The sequence below is a fragment of the Gallus gallus genome, chromosome 3, assembly GCF_016699485.2.
Source record: "Gallus gallus isolate bGalGal1 chromosome 3, bGalGal1.mat.broiler.GRCg7b, whole genome shotgun sequence".
Lineage (NCBI taxonomy): Eukaryota > Metazoa > Chordata > Aves > Galliformes > Phasianidae > Gallus > Gallus gallus.
This window is the reverse complement of record NC_052534.1, coordinates 65,380,995-65,393,707: the sequence shown is the minus strand read 5'-3', so window position 1 is coordinate 65,393,707 and position 12,713 is coordinate 65,380,995.

The window sequence follows — 12,713 nt, the reverse complement described above, 5'->3', positions numbered from 1 at the left end:
TTCTTACACAGTGCAACATTTCCCTTTATACTTCCCATTCCATTATGCTTTGAATCACAGTGACCATTTTCCTCTCTGCCTGGAGTCTTCAGATATTTCCCTTCCTCTCCCAGATTGTTTTTCTAAGTCAAGCTACATACTTTTATTTATTTATTTATTAATTCTCCATTCTCTCTCTAGGGAAATTTCCCCACCCTTCCTCATTAGTGGTTGTTTCATCATGGTAATGGAACACTGGCTAAAGAAATGAGTTGCATAAAAATCCACAGTGAACTCTATATCCCCTCTCGAAGTGCCCATAAAATTACTTGCCAAAAGTGGGGGGGTGGGGGGGGTGGGGGAGGAAGGGGGAAGGAGAAACAACAACCCAGAACCTAAATCCCACAAAACTGACAAACAACCCTCCCAAATCCAAAAATGCTTAACATAGCCTTGGATATAAAGGCGCACAGAAGTAGGTATTCCAGCTTCCACAGTTAAAATGCCTCTGCTGGATTCTGTGCTATCAGCACAAAGACAAAATTGTCTCAGATCTCTTCAAGTTTACCCTGCTCCCTCCAAAAAGTGTGCTGGAGGTCAGAAGGGTGCATGCACCTACAGCTAATAGCAAAAACAGTCTGACACAACTAGCCAAACTAATACTGAAAACACTAGCAGACTAACCAAGGCAGCAAACAACTCAGTGCAGCTGTTTCCCTGCATGTTGAGTGGGTTTTGTAGCCTCTTCTGAGCTCTGAACATACCCAGACATGTGCTGGATACAGCAGATAACAGTTTGGACTTTTGAGAGTGATGTTTTCCAACCCTACTTGTCCCATGGGCAGGCATCCCAGCTCCCGCCAGCTCTGTCTGCTCAGTCATTCCCTTTTTAAGCATTTCACAGGTTTTTAAATTGCTCTGTGCCAGCAGAGCATGAAAACAGTCTTAGTTGGCTTGCATAGCAAGCCTAAAATGCATTCAAAACCTTCTGTGCTGTGATGGGACAGAGAAATATTGCCCTGTAACATGAACACTTCAGCAAGGCAGGTTCAGAACATTCATAAATGTCCAGATTTTTTTTTTCTGCCATATCTACTGCTGTATGATCTGATGGGGAATTTTTCAAATCCTTGGTTTCTATACTACTCTTCTGCATGTGTTTACAAGGAGGGAGGTGTGAGCATGCTCTCTCTCAGCTTATATGGTTTTGGATGCTGAAGTGTTTTCTTCTGAATGTCCCAGTAAGCAAGGCAGAGGAAAAAAACATTTATTGCACTGTGCCACCTGCATTCCTGACAGCTTAATTTGGTAACATCAAGTCTACAGGCATTAAATGAATGCTCATGGAGTCTTGACTATCTGATGAAGGGCACTGGCTGGTATGATGCAATTAGCTGAGCTCATCGATTGTGATGGACAGCTGGAGCTCTCTGGGATTTTTCAAAAGAGCTTAATCAAAGGCATGAGAATGACAGAAGCTCTCTAAATGAGAAAGGCAGTGAACTAAGACAGTTAATATTTTTTTAAATTCTAGTGTTTATTTTACTTCCCATTCGTCCTTGACCACAAATGGACTTAACTGCATTGATGATTTCACTTTAATAAAAAAAAGTTTCAATTTGCATAATAAACTGAAAATATTTGTATAAAACGGACCAGGAAGGAGGTGAAAAAAAAGTATTGCTCACACAATTTTGCATGGTTTCCTTGGCCTGTCTTGTCAACAAATGTATTTGAAAGTCACTCACAGAGGTAACATGATTAAGAAAAAAATTTTCTTCTTTCATTTGTGTAATTTTTTTGTGATTTTCACCCTGGACATCCAATGGATTCAGTACAAAAACAAAGCAATTCCCTTTGACAGGAGGCACAATACCAGCTAACTCAGCCTGTCTGCTAGCAACAGGGCAGGCTGAGCAGCTGGCCCCTGTCCTGTTGCCAGAAACTGCTGACAGCAACAGCTACAAAATCTCAGCTGTTAACCTGCTCCATAGCATGTCTTGATGGGTAATGAATTGTGTAAGTGCTATCCTCATCTGTCCAGAATGGAGGAAAAAGAACAGCAGCCCTGTGACGTCAACTGCTTTGAGAGAATCCCCACACCTGGAAAGTTTCATTACAAATGTGCAGGACATGTTCTTCATGCAGTGACATCCCCTAGCGTGTAACACATATGAATGATGTTGTGTTTTTAGGTAAAGCATAGTGAACAAGAGTTTGGGAGACAGCCTCATCTTTGAGCTGGCACAAAGTGTTTTGCTACGGCAGCAGCCAGCCACAGTGGAGCCAACAGACAGAGCAGTGTGCATGCAAGTTGAAAATTGGCTGATTTAGTTGCTTCTCCACACGTACAAATGAATCCTGGTAGCTCCCTAATTGCCAAGCTGTTAGCAATGCAGTCAGACAGCTACAGATTAAGCCAGTCCCTTCCATTTTAGACGTTTGCTTTCATAGCAGTGAGAGAATCCATGTGGCTTTATCCACTATTATTAAGCTATCAGAGATGTGAATATCTGCAAGCATGTGGACGGGCATTGTGTAAAACCCTAAAAAGTTCCATGCTATGAGGCAACTGCCTTTAGGTACGCATGCCCTGTAAGGACCAGAGGTAGCTGTTTTTTCTCTGGTGTCTTAGGCAGACTTTATTTCAAACATGAAAACTCTTCTGCCTTTAACAATAATCAGAAGTTTACTGTGGTAGCCTGTTCTAATAGAAAGGTGTTAATTTAAATGGGATGATCAGAAACAAGATGTGAGGAGCATTAAACAAATCTGCTGTGTGTTGCTAATGGCACAGACTACTCTGAGGAAAAGCTACTCAATTCTTAGTTTGAAGTTTAGACATCCTGAGAATATCTCACTGTTGGATAGCTGACATTTGGAGGATGAGTGGACTGTTCAGATACCTTTGAGGATAATTTCTTTTGATTTCTCTAAACTTTGCACTAAGCCCAGATTATATTTTTGGCTAAACTGAGAGTAACTTTTTTGAGTAAGTACTCTTCCTACTTAGGGTGATGGATGCACTAAGACTTGGTTTCTGAGTTGAAAGCAATTAACAGTCCTAATAATGGGTCAGTCCTGTGGGTCTGTAACTGCAGGCTGCCTGGCCTGCTGTGATAACAGCGTCATGATCTATAATCAGTGTGGATGGAAGCCATGTAGGCTCCAGCCTCAGTGCTCCACTCAGTTCCCAGAGCTCCTTGTCCTGTGCTGCGTGAAGGGAGTGAGCCAGGCTAGCTACTGTGTGCAGCATCTGTGCAGTCAGGACCAGCTCACTGATGCACACAGGCAGGAAAATGTCAAAACAGTCACCTCAACAGTCATTAAATTCTATGTGGTGAGGCATACTCAGACTTTTCGGGATCTATATTTATTTTAAAAGCACTGCCAGAGAATGCATCCAAGTACTCCTGACTCTGTCTGCTATGCCCTTCCAGCACATATACCATGTCTCCATAGCATCACTCATTACCCTCATTATGAAGAAGTCCAAATGAGGCTTACAAAGCTAGCATCATTCTGATAACTCCTGCCAAAGCTGCAGGAAAAAAAGCACTATATGTATTTTTGCTTACCACTAATCTAATGGAAAAAAAAAAATTGTACGCTTTCAAAATTCCTGGTACTGAGACAACATTAAACCCACTAACACTTTGACACCATTCCCATTGTGGTTTCCAAGAAAACCAACCACTTTCTCTACTGACTATCACTGGTTTCCCTGAACTAGGAATTACTGCTAGCTGCCAGGAAGCTTTCTTCCCTTCCCAACTAGGTTTTACTCATAGCTGCACAGGCTGTCTTTAACCTCTTATTTTCTATTTTTATGTTCCTTAGTTGATGAGCACAGGTAGAGGTGAATTAATATTGCTATTTATGATGGTCTTTCACATCACTCTTTCCCTAGCTCTAGACCTTATTATGGTTGGCAAAATGCTTGAATCAGATGATACAATGGGCTCTTACATTTTATTATCATGATGGGAGAATTCATGGCCGTCGCAGTGACTGTACTTAATGTATCCTTCGCAGCCAACATCACACTCAGCGGCTTTGGAAACAACCCCTGATGGACACTGGATTTACATGAAAGGCTCAATTGTTCGTACAGACCATCAAATTAAACAGAAGATATTTCCCTTCTTGGTTGAGTTTGCAGAAAGACAGAAATAGTTGCTGTGGGCCTCATTTGAGTCCTCAGTACTTGCTGGGCTGGGTACAAGTTCCTCTTGTGGATAAAATAAAGATGCCTAAAAATGTTTTGTTTGCCAAGTTTCAGGGCTGACAGTCCAGACTCACTCCTCTCTCAGAGCAGATGATTTTAATGTTGTTCATCATATGAGATATCCTGCCATTTCGAATAGGCAGGATATCTCATATGCCTATCCTCTATAGCTATCAACATGTGGCTGTTTTGATCTAAGGATGTTATTTTGTGCCTAGAAGTTCCCTTAGCTCTTTTTTCTATTTTGTAGCAAGACCAGAAATTTTAAATATTTTTAGATTTTAAGCTTAGGATGTTGGGAATGTCATTGTCTGGTATGAGGTGTCCCATTTTTTTAACATTGGATTTTTAAGTGTATGTTTTTGGGCTAGATTATTTAGGTTAGATTTCACAGCTTTGGGGACTATGGATTAACACTGCAAGGTTAGCTCTGGAGCTTCTTGTTGATTGATGGTGAATATAGGCTATCCTGGGTGTGGCTGCATGAGCCTGACATTACTGCTCTAACCAACAGCAAAAAAAGTGAGCAAAGTCAGACCACTGGCAGTTAAAAGTTTCATTGCAGATCTGGCATGTAGAATTGGGTTTTAATGGTGATGTCAGGAATAGACAATAGTATAATGAAAGCCAAACAGAATCTTGTCATAAAATATGTTAGAATCTCTTAAAGATTTAAATATAGAACTATACCTCATTTATGAATTATATGAGAAATTCACAAGATTTATATTGTAAAATTCACAAGAATTGATTATAAAACAGGGGAATTGCTCTGCCAGATCTTTTTATTAGTAATTTTTGGACAATCCTACTAATTATTTGCATAGGCCTATTGACAGTTTCTTTCTGTTTTACTCCAAAAGTGCTGTCTAAAACCCTCAATATGATAAGCAAAGTAAGAAACATTGACCATGGTCATCAAGTATGAATTTAATCAGACTGATTAGGCACTTACTGTGTTGTTTTCACTCTTTTATCTAACTGCTTTTAAGCCTTGTTTCTCAACTTCCTGGCAATTTATTCTGTTCTAATTTATTCTGATGTACAAAGACTGGCATTTTTCTTGTCCTGGGTGAGCCAGTTCAGGGAACTAAAGAAGCTGAAAACGAAGCTTACAAAACAAAACAAATTGTTTTCAGCTAGTTCCACTTCCTGGAATTGCTGGCTTAGAGATCAGTAGGCACCAGTGCTAGTACAGGTTTAATGAATACTCTAAGGAGGAAACTTAACTTCACAAGCTGGATATCCTTCATCTTGTCTGGTCCCTGTCTTCTAAATGAAGTTTGTTAACATAAACTAGGATTAAGCAGTTTCCTTACTAGGATAACTTGCTTATCTCTATTTCCCTGTATCTTTCCACGTGTTGAGTTTGTTGTGATTTATTAAAACACACCTTGATGAAATCAAATGCAAAACAAATAATTGAACTGATTTGGTGTAACTAGGAGTTATCCTCATGACTCAAAAACACGTAAGTAGAACATTTCAAAATATAACAAGATTGCAATCTGCTGGCCAAATTCTTTGCGTAATTTCATAGTTTTTCTAAAGAAGTAGATAAGGTGAATTCTTGACACCACTGAAGGTGATAGGAGTTTTTTATTGACTTGAACCAGGACTTTACCCAAAAGATTTTTCTTTTACAGTGGAAAGGAGAAAATTTTAATCTGTTCTCTGTCCATCTGCACTGACCACATATTTTTATATGCAATTACATATGTTTATATAAAAGGAAGCTCATAAGTGAAGAAGAACAATGTAGACTTAAAACAGAAAAGAGGGAGTAAACCTTTAGAAGCAAAGGAGAAACTCTTGAACTGTCCATATATATTTATCATTGCAATATGAAGTCCAAGAAAGCAGTTGATGATTAGGAGGAAAGGAACACCTTAGTAAGCCTTTCTCTTGAGTTTTTAGAGTGTAGTGAATGACACTATATGCTGTAGTGGAATATCTGAAGTTGTGACACTATGAAACATTCAGTGTTTTTTACAAGCTAAATCAAATGTCTCTTTCTGTGAGATACTTTCTTAGGTGATTTGTTGGATTGCAGCACCAAACAGGTTAGAAGGGTCAGAAGTTGCTTTCTTGTATTTTTTACTGTGTCTCTCTATTTATTTGTGTACAATATCACTAAACAATTCAAAAGTGTATAAGGAGGTTACAAGCAAACAGTGCAGATACTGTGGCTGATTCCTTTCTCAGATGGAACACTGTCAAGGTCGGGCTGTTTTTCTGGTATAGCATTGTTTGTTTGGATAGATGGAAAACAACCTTTTCAGTGTAAGTGACAATTTGAATGCAATTAGTATTTCTCAACACTAAAACCAAGCAAAGGTCTCAAAGGTCAAAGCTGTAACTTGAAATAAAAGAGGAAGATTGAAAGCGATGTGATTTTTGGCAGTCAAGACAGACAGCCAGAACACAACTATGCTGCAGCATACATGGGATTCTAGTAAAAAAGAAAAAGAAAAAAAGAAAACAAAACAAACAAATAAAAAAACAGATAGAGACTATTTCTCCCTGGCTTTACTTAGCACAGTGTACTGTTGTTCTCCACCCTTACTAAGCCACTCTAGAGACATAACATTGCAGTTTTAAAAGGCTTAGTGCTTGGCAGCCGTTTTTCTTTCACAGTAGGCTCCATGAACAGAAACATGGAGATTTGGGATTATATCTTTCACTGCCCTCCACCCAAATGAGTTCACTTCCTTTAAACAGTATTGTGAATTAATTCCTCCTGATAGGGGAGGGGGGGAAGAAAAAAGAGGAAAAAGAGGAAAAGTCAGCACATAAAAATAGTGTGGATTTAATTTGGACAAGAAAGAAACTTCCCATGTCTGGAAGCACAAAGGCTCTTTCAAGGCCCAAATTATCCCCACATGATGACCTTTGAAACATTTTCTAAAGTTTTTTAAGAGGGATCACGTCATGCCTTGGAATACAGATGCATTTTCAAGTACAAGGATAGTTCAGTTGTTAGCACTTTTTGTTACTCCTCTGTGGTCCCGGAGAATTCACAGAAAGTAGAATTATAATGAAACTGGAATTGGGCACATTTAGTGAAGATATCCTCCTCAGTGGCTGTCATTAAATACATATGGCGGTGTGGGATACGGTATGGTGGGTTCCAGTGCAGTCAGTATAGCTGTATTACTTTATACCTATAATGAGTGGCAGTAACTGGTTGGAAATACTTTTCTCTCTGGCAAAAGAAATCCATCACACTCTCTAGACCATGGGAGATAGAGAATTTATTTCTTCTAAGCCACCAGCCTTCTGCATTTGTTCCCCACTCTTAAACAGAGGGATTTGGAAGATGAGCGTTGACCCATTCATAAAGACTACCAGTATGGTGAAATAATCTGGAAGTGGCTGTATCCAAGTTAGTATAAATATTTTCAAGCTCCAAGATGATGCAATTCCAGACGTACATGTTTCAATATGTTAAATGTAGTTTGGCTCACTTGTGCCTCTGCTTGGCAAAAGTTTCTAATATTATCCTTTACAAGATCCCCATTTGCAATGATCTATAGTAAGGATAGTGAAATGAAGACTGTGTTGATAACTATTTTCTTAAGTATTTGCTTTACCTGTAAGAGAAGGAAAAAACAACATAAACTCTAACACATTGACTTTCATATCCTACTAAAGTATAAATAAGGCATTTTTTTTTTCTGCCATGTAAGAATCAGTGTTTGGAAAGTTTGACACGAATGTATTGTCAACAGACATCAATGCTAAAACACTGCATTTTGCACCGAGGAAGGCAGTCAGGGAAGGAAAGAAGCTCACACACATACAAATGTAGCATGTTCTGGCCGTCAGAGAGATATCTCCCAGTCTCTCTGTGAAGAGCTGCCTTAGCAAAGCCACCATAATTTCGGTATCATTTTCTTTTTCTTTTTTTTCCAGAGATGAGTCTTTATCAGAATTCCTGTGGTGCTCACTTTACAATTTCAGCAAGTGGTCTGTGAGCACTTGAATCCCCACAAATATGTTTCTGGGCAAAGTCCTTAAGAAAAGCAAATCTGATGGCTTTTGGTGTTGAAGAACAGAATCTGTGCCAATCATTTCCTCCCACAAATGTTGGGAGGTCTTTTCTCCACCTTTCTCTTTTTTTCATCTTACTTTCCTAGATCAGCTTTGCAATTTGAGCAGCTCTAAAGTCACGCATCATGTTCTGATGAGCAACATGAAACTTCAACATGCCAGTTGGAGGAATGCATGCAGATGAACTCCAGCACCCACACTTTACTCTGTTCACCTGGAGGTAGCAGCAAAGGAATTCCCATGCTATGTCTCCCTTTTTTAGCTTAGCAGGCTTTGAATTGGTTCTCCACTTTTCTTTCCTGTGTTGCTAGAGAACTTCTTATTCTGTAGATAGATATTCAAACTCTGGGGGTTATGTGCACAAAGATTCCATTAGCTTCATGCAGAAAGGAGGCTTCAGTACTGAGACAGCTTTCTGCTCCTGCAGGAGGGGGTGCCTGCAACCCCTACCATGGGCAGAGGTCAGACACAAACAAACAAAGGGTAAATTCTTTCTGTGGATGTGATGTACTCCTAGTCAAAGGGCAAATACTTCCCAGCTAACTGAAAGCTATTACTTTGTGTCTCTTACTCCCAGGTTGTACATAACAGTATGAAAAGATTGCACTTTTCTCACAAATGCTGCTGGCATGGGTTATTGTCAGTCCCCAAGGAACCCTGTGGCTGCCCGCTGTGTCTATACCTTGCTCAGTGGCTCTGCTGACTGCCCACCCAGGAGTGCAGCTGTCTGTGAAGCTACCGTGTCCAAAATAACAAGCTCTGAGCCGTGTGACAAACACACCTCTGTGAATGATTGCCTAAACCATACCCTACATCACTGCTGGATCTGTGCAGACAAGCTATCCCTTCCACCTCAGCAGACAGCCTGGGAGCAGAAGTGGGATGATGCTGATTTCCCCTTCCTATTTCCTTTTGGTGCTAATGAGAAAACCAGTATTTCCAAATTGGGAAAAGCTCTTGCACTGGATACACATAACTGGGATGCAAAGGGTTGACTCTGAACTGGTGTTGTTATTATTATGACAGGTCAACAACTCCGATCTTCTAGTCAGCAAGAACAACCCAAGACTTAGAGACAAAAAAAAAAAAAAAAAAAAAAAAAGCTTGAATTGATACTATAGCCCACTTATTTGCTCTTTTTACTCATTCTTTAGGGGCTTAGAGGTGGCCTACTATGAGGGCTGCTCCAAAAGTAATGCCTCTTATTTTATGATGTTGACCTATGACATCAGAGGCAGGTGGTGGTATGGCAGTAGAGGTTGAATCTTCCCACCAGTATTCTATGACATGCTGTTGCCTTGTGACAGATGGCAGCAGAGGAGCAGTCTGTGACACAGTGGCATCTGAAGTGTGTGTGAAACAAAGGTGTTGTCATTGAATTCCTGTGTGGAAAAAGGTAGCACCCAATGACATTCCTCAATACTTGCTGAACATTTATGGAGACCAAACAGTGGATGTGAGCACAGTGAGGTGGTGAATCATTTGTTTCAACCGTGACAACAGTAGGTTACCTCTACTATGGTGAGTGCGGGATGTAAGCTCTTGTTCATCACTGGCAAAAATGCATAGCTAATGATGGTGACTATGATGAAAAACAATGTTTTCTATCCAAAAATTTCCTTGATCACACAGTGTTACTGTGCTCTTTGTATCTGTTGTAATTTCCATGGAAATAAATAGGAGGCATTTCTTTCAGTGCAACCTGTGCATATTAATATCCCATTGACATTCTTAATGGATCAGACAATATCAGCTCTGTAAGAAAATGAATTTTGTGAAGCATTCAGTGTCTGTCTCTAAACTTTGTATAATATTCCTCCACTGGTTACTACTGCTAATTCAAGTGGCATGGAAGTCAGAAATGATTTAAAGAGATCAATTTGAGATGAGAAAACAGAAATTGAAATAGAATCTGCATTAATCTGATTGTTACTAACTGCAGTTTCAGTTCACTTTCTCTGGATTTGAAAGCAGAAATGAAAGAAGATTTTTTAAAATTTTGTTTCTGGAAGAAAGTTGAAGAAAGTCAATGAAAAGAAAATATAAGAAAAACACGCTTTCCACTGACCTTTCTGTTAGCATGTGCAATCATTTCTCCTGAAGAACAAAACAAGTCACAAAAACACAGAAGAGGAAACCTAGTGAAAGGAAAGCAAAAGATTTAGGGAGAAAGGATGGTGCAGTGGTCTAAGCCACTGCACTGTGGGCTTGCACTGGTTCTGCTCTTTGTCCTTTCCAGTCCTGTATGGTGTGGAATGAGTTATTTCATCTGTATCTTCTGTCTCTTTTAGGGCAGCAGTATTTATTTATTTGTTTATTGCACATATAAGAAGATTGAAAGTGTGCTTTAGGCATTAATCAGAGCAGGTTAGAAATGCTCTGGATAGCAATGACCATTTTTCTTTTTGTCAAAGTGTAACAGTTATTATGCTTATCTTGCTAGTATTGTCTTGATAATAACCTATGTTGTTCTTGTTTTGTTTTATATTGTTCTCTTAAACCTGTGAACGTGTACACAAAGATGCAGTTACATGTGCATACATCTGCTGGGAGATGTTCTGCTGACTTTCACACACCTGATCAGTACAGGAGACATCCATGCTGAAAAGTGTCAGGTTCTTCAAATGGATTTGATTCTGTAGATTCTGGGAAGTCAGTCCCTCCTATGTTGATAGGAGGACCTTCTAGCTCAGTGCTACAGAAATCATATTGCTTCCTATGATCTTTCTAACTTCCACAGTAAGGCATTATGGTCTTCTGCTGAAGGAAATATTTCTATTGGCTTCTCTTGTGATACTGTTCACAGTGCAGGAAGAAATGAGACATATCTTTCACTTTGCCCCTGTTCTGAGGCTCTGTCACTCAAACTTCCCTTGACATCAAGGAGATGGGGCTGCAGTTTGCTGTGACATCTCCACCTAAATATGTTGTCTCCAGAACTCCTTTCAAACCTACATCATTCTGTGATTGTGTGATGCTTAAGTGATGTTGTGGAAGTACACTCCTGAACACACACAAAAAAGATAAGTTATGGGAAGGGTCCTTGCAATGATCAGATTCATGACCTAGCTTTTATTTTAGGAATTGTAAGTAGTAATCTAAGTACTGTCCCACCAGGACAATGACTGCAGCAGGTGCAGAACAGCAAGAAAGACCCACAGACGCTCAAGTAAACATTTCCTTCCTGTAGCTACACAACACCTAATCTTCCTCTCTTCAGGACAAAAAGACCTTCTTCATGTCGAAAATCACTCACTCAATTGCTTACTCAGAAATAATGAATGGGTTCTTATTTTCCATTGGCTGCAGTACATGCATCCATTTTGCAGTAAGCCAGAGCCTCTTCACAGATGGCTTACAATACTAGGAAGAAGGACAAAGCTCTAGAGATCAGCTTTTGAATTTAAGCTTGTATATCATTAAGTGGTGTTTTTCTTGTAAGCCTGATGTCTGTGGCAGCTTGACAAAGACAGACAAATACATAGATGGGAAAGCAGATGGCAAAAGGACAAATAGGGAACAATAAAATAAATGTGTTTTTATATAATTACCGAGACCAAGCTTTCTCAGATGCGTACATCTATCTCTCCACAGTGAGAACTAGCTCAATTTATTTTTGAAATGCTGTATGTAACATTTTGTAAAGATGGGATTATGTGAGACTTTTCGGAAGACAAAAATTTCATCAAGTGGCAGCAGTACCGTCTATTTCCATGAGTTTGACATAATTTGAAAAATAATGAGAAGATTGTCAGCTTGTCAAAATAACTTCCAAAAATGAAAGAAGCAGTTTGCCAAACTTAATAAAATCAGATGACATCTGCTCTTTCAGTCAGACTGATGCTGTTAGCTGCTTTAAACTGTACCTTATTCTCAGCCATGTAAGGGCTTCTGCCTGCAGTCGGCTTCAGCTATTTATTTCAATAACAGTATTGGTAATAAAGGATGAAGATAAAGATGCAAGATTAAGTTTTACAGTATCAAAATCTTATTCTGAAAATTTTCTTCTTGCTCCCAGCGAAATTTACTGGAGATATGGATATCGCCGACATAAATAATTTGAACTGTTTTATCAGCAGTTCAGCATTTCAGTAAACTGTCATTTTGTAAAACAAATCAGCATTGACTACTTTTTGATTCTATATGCTGATACTTTAATGACACTGTGGAGCTACCAGCATTAAATGCTGTCAGTAAAAAGGTCAGAATTAGTATGTTAGTTTATTTACAATATTTTACAGCAGGAGGCTATTCCACCATCATTATCTCTTCAATTAGACAAGCCTGCTGTGCTCCTGATATTTGCAAAGTGGATTATTGTGCCAACACAGAGAAAGTTCTCCAATATGTGTGTGAGAGTATAATGGGTAGGGGAATTATGCTCACAGTTTGTGTCTTCATAATTTATGAATGTTATCTTTCAGCAATATCATGATATTCAGGCTGTGTTGAA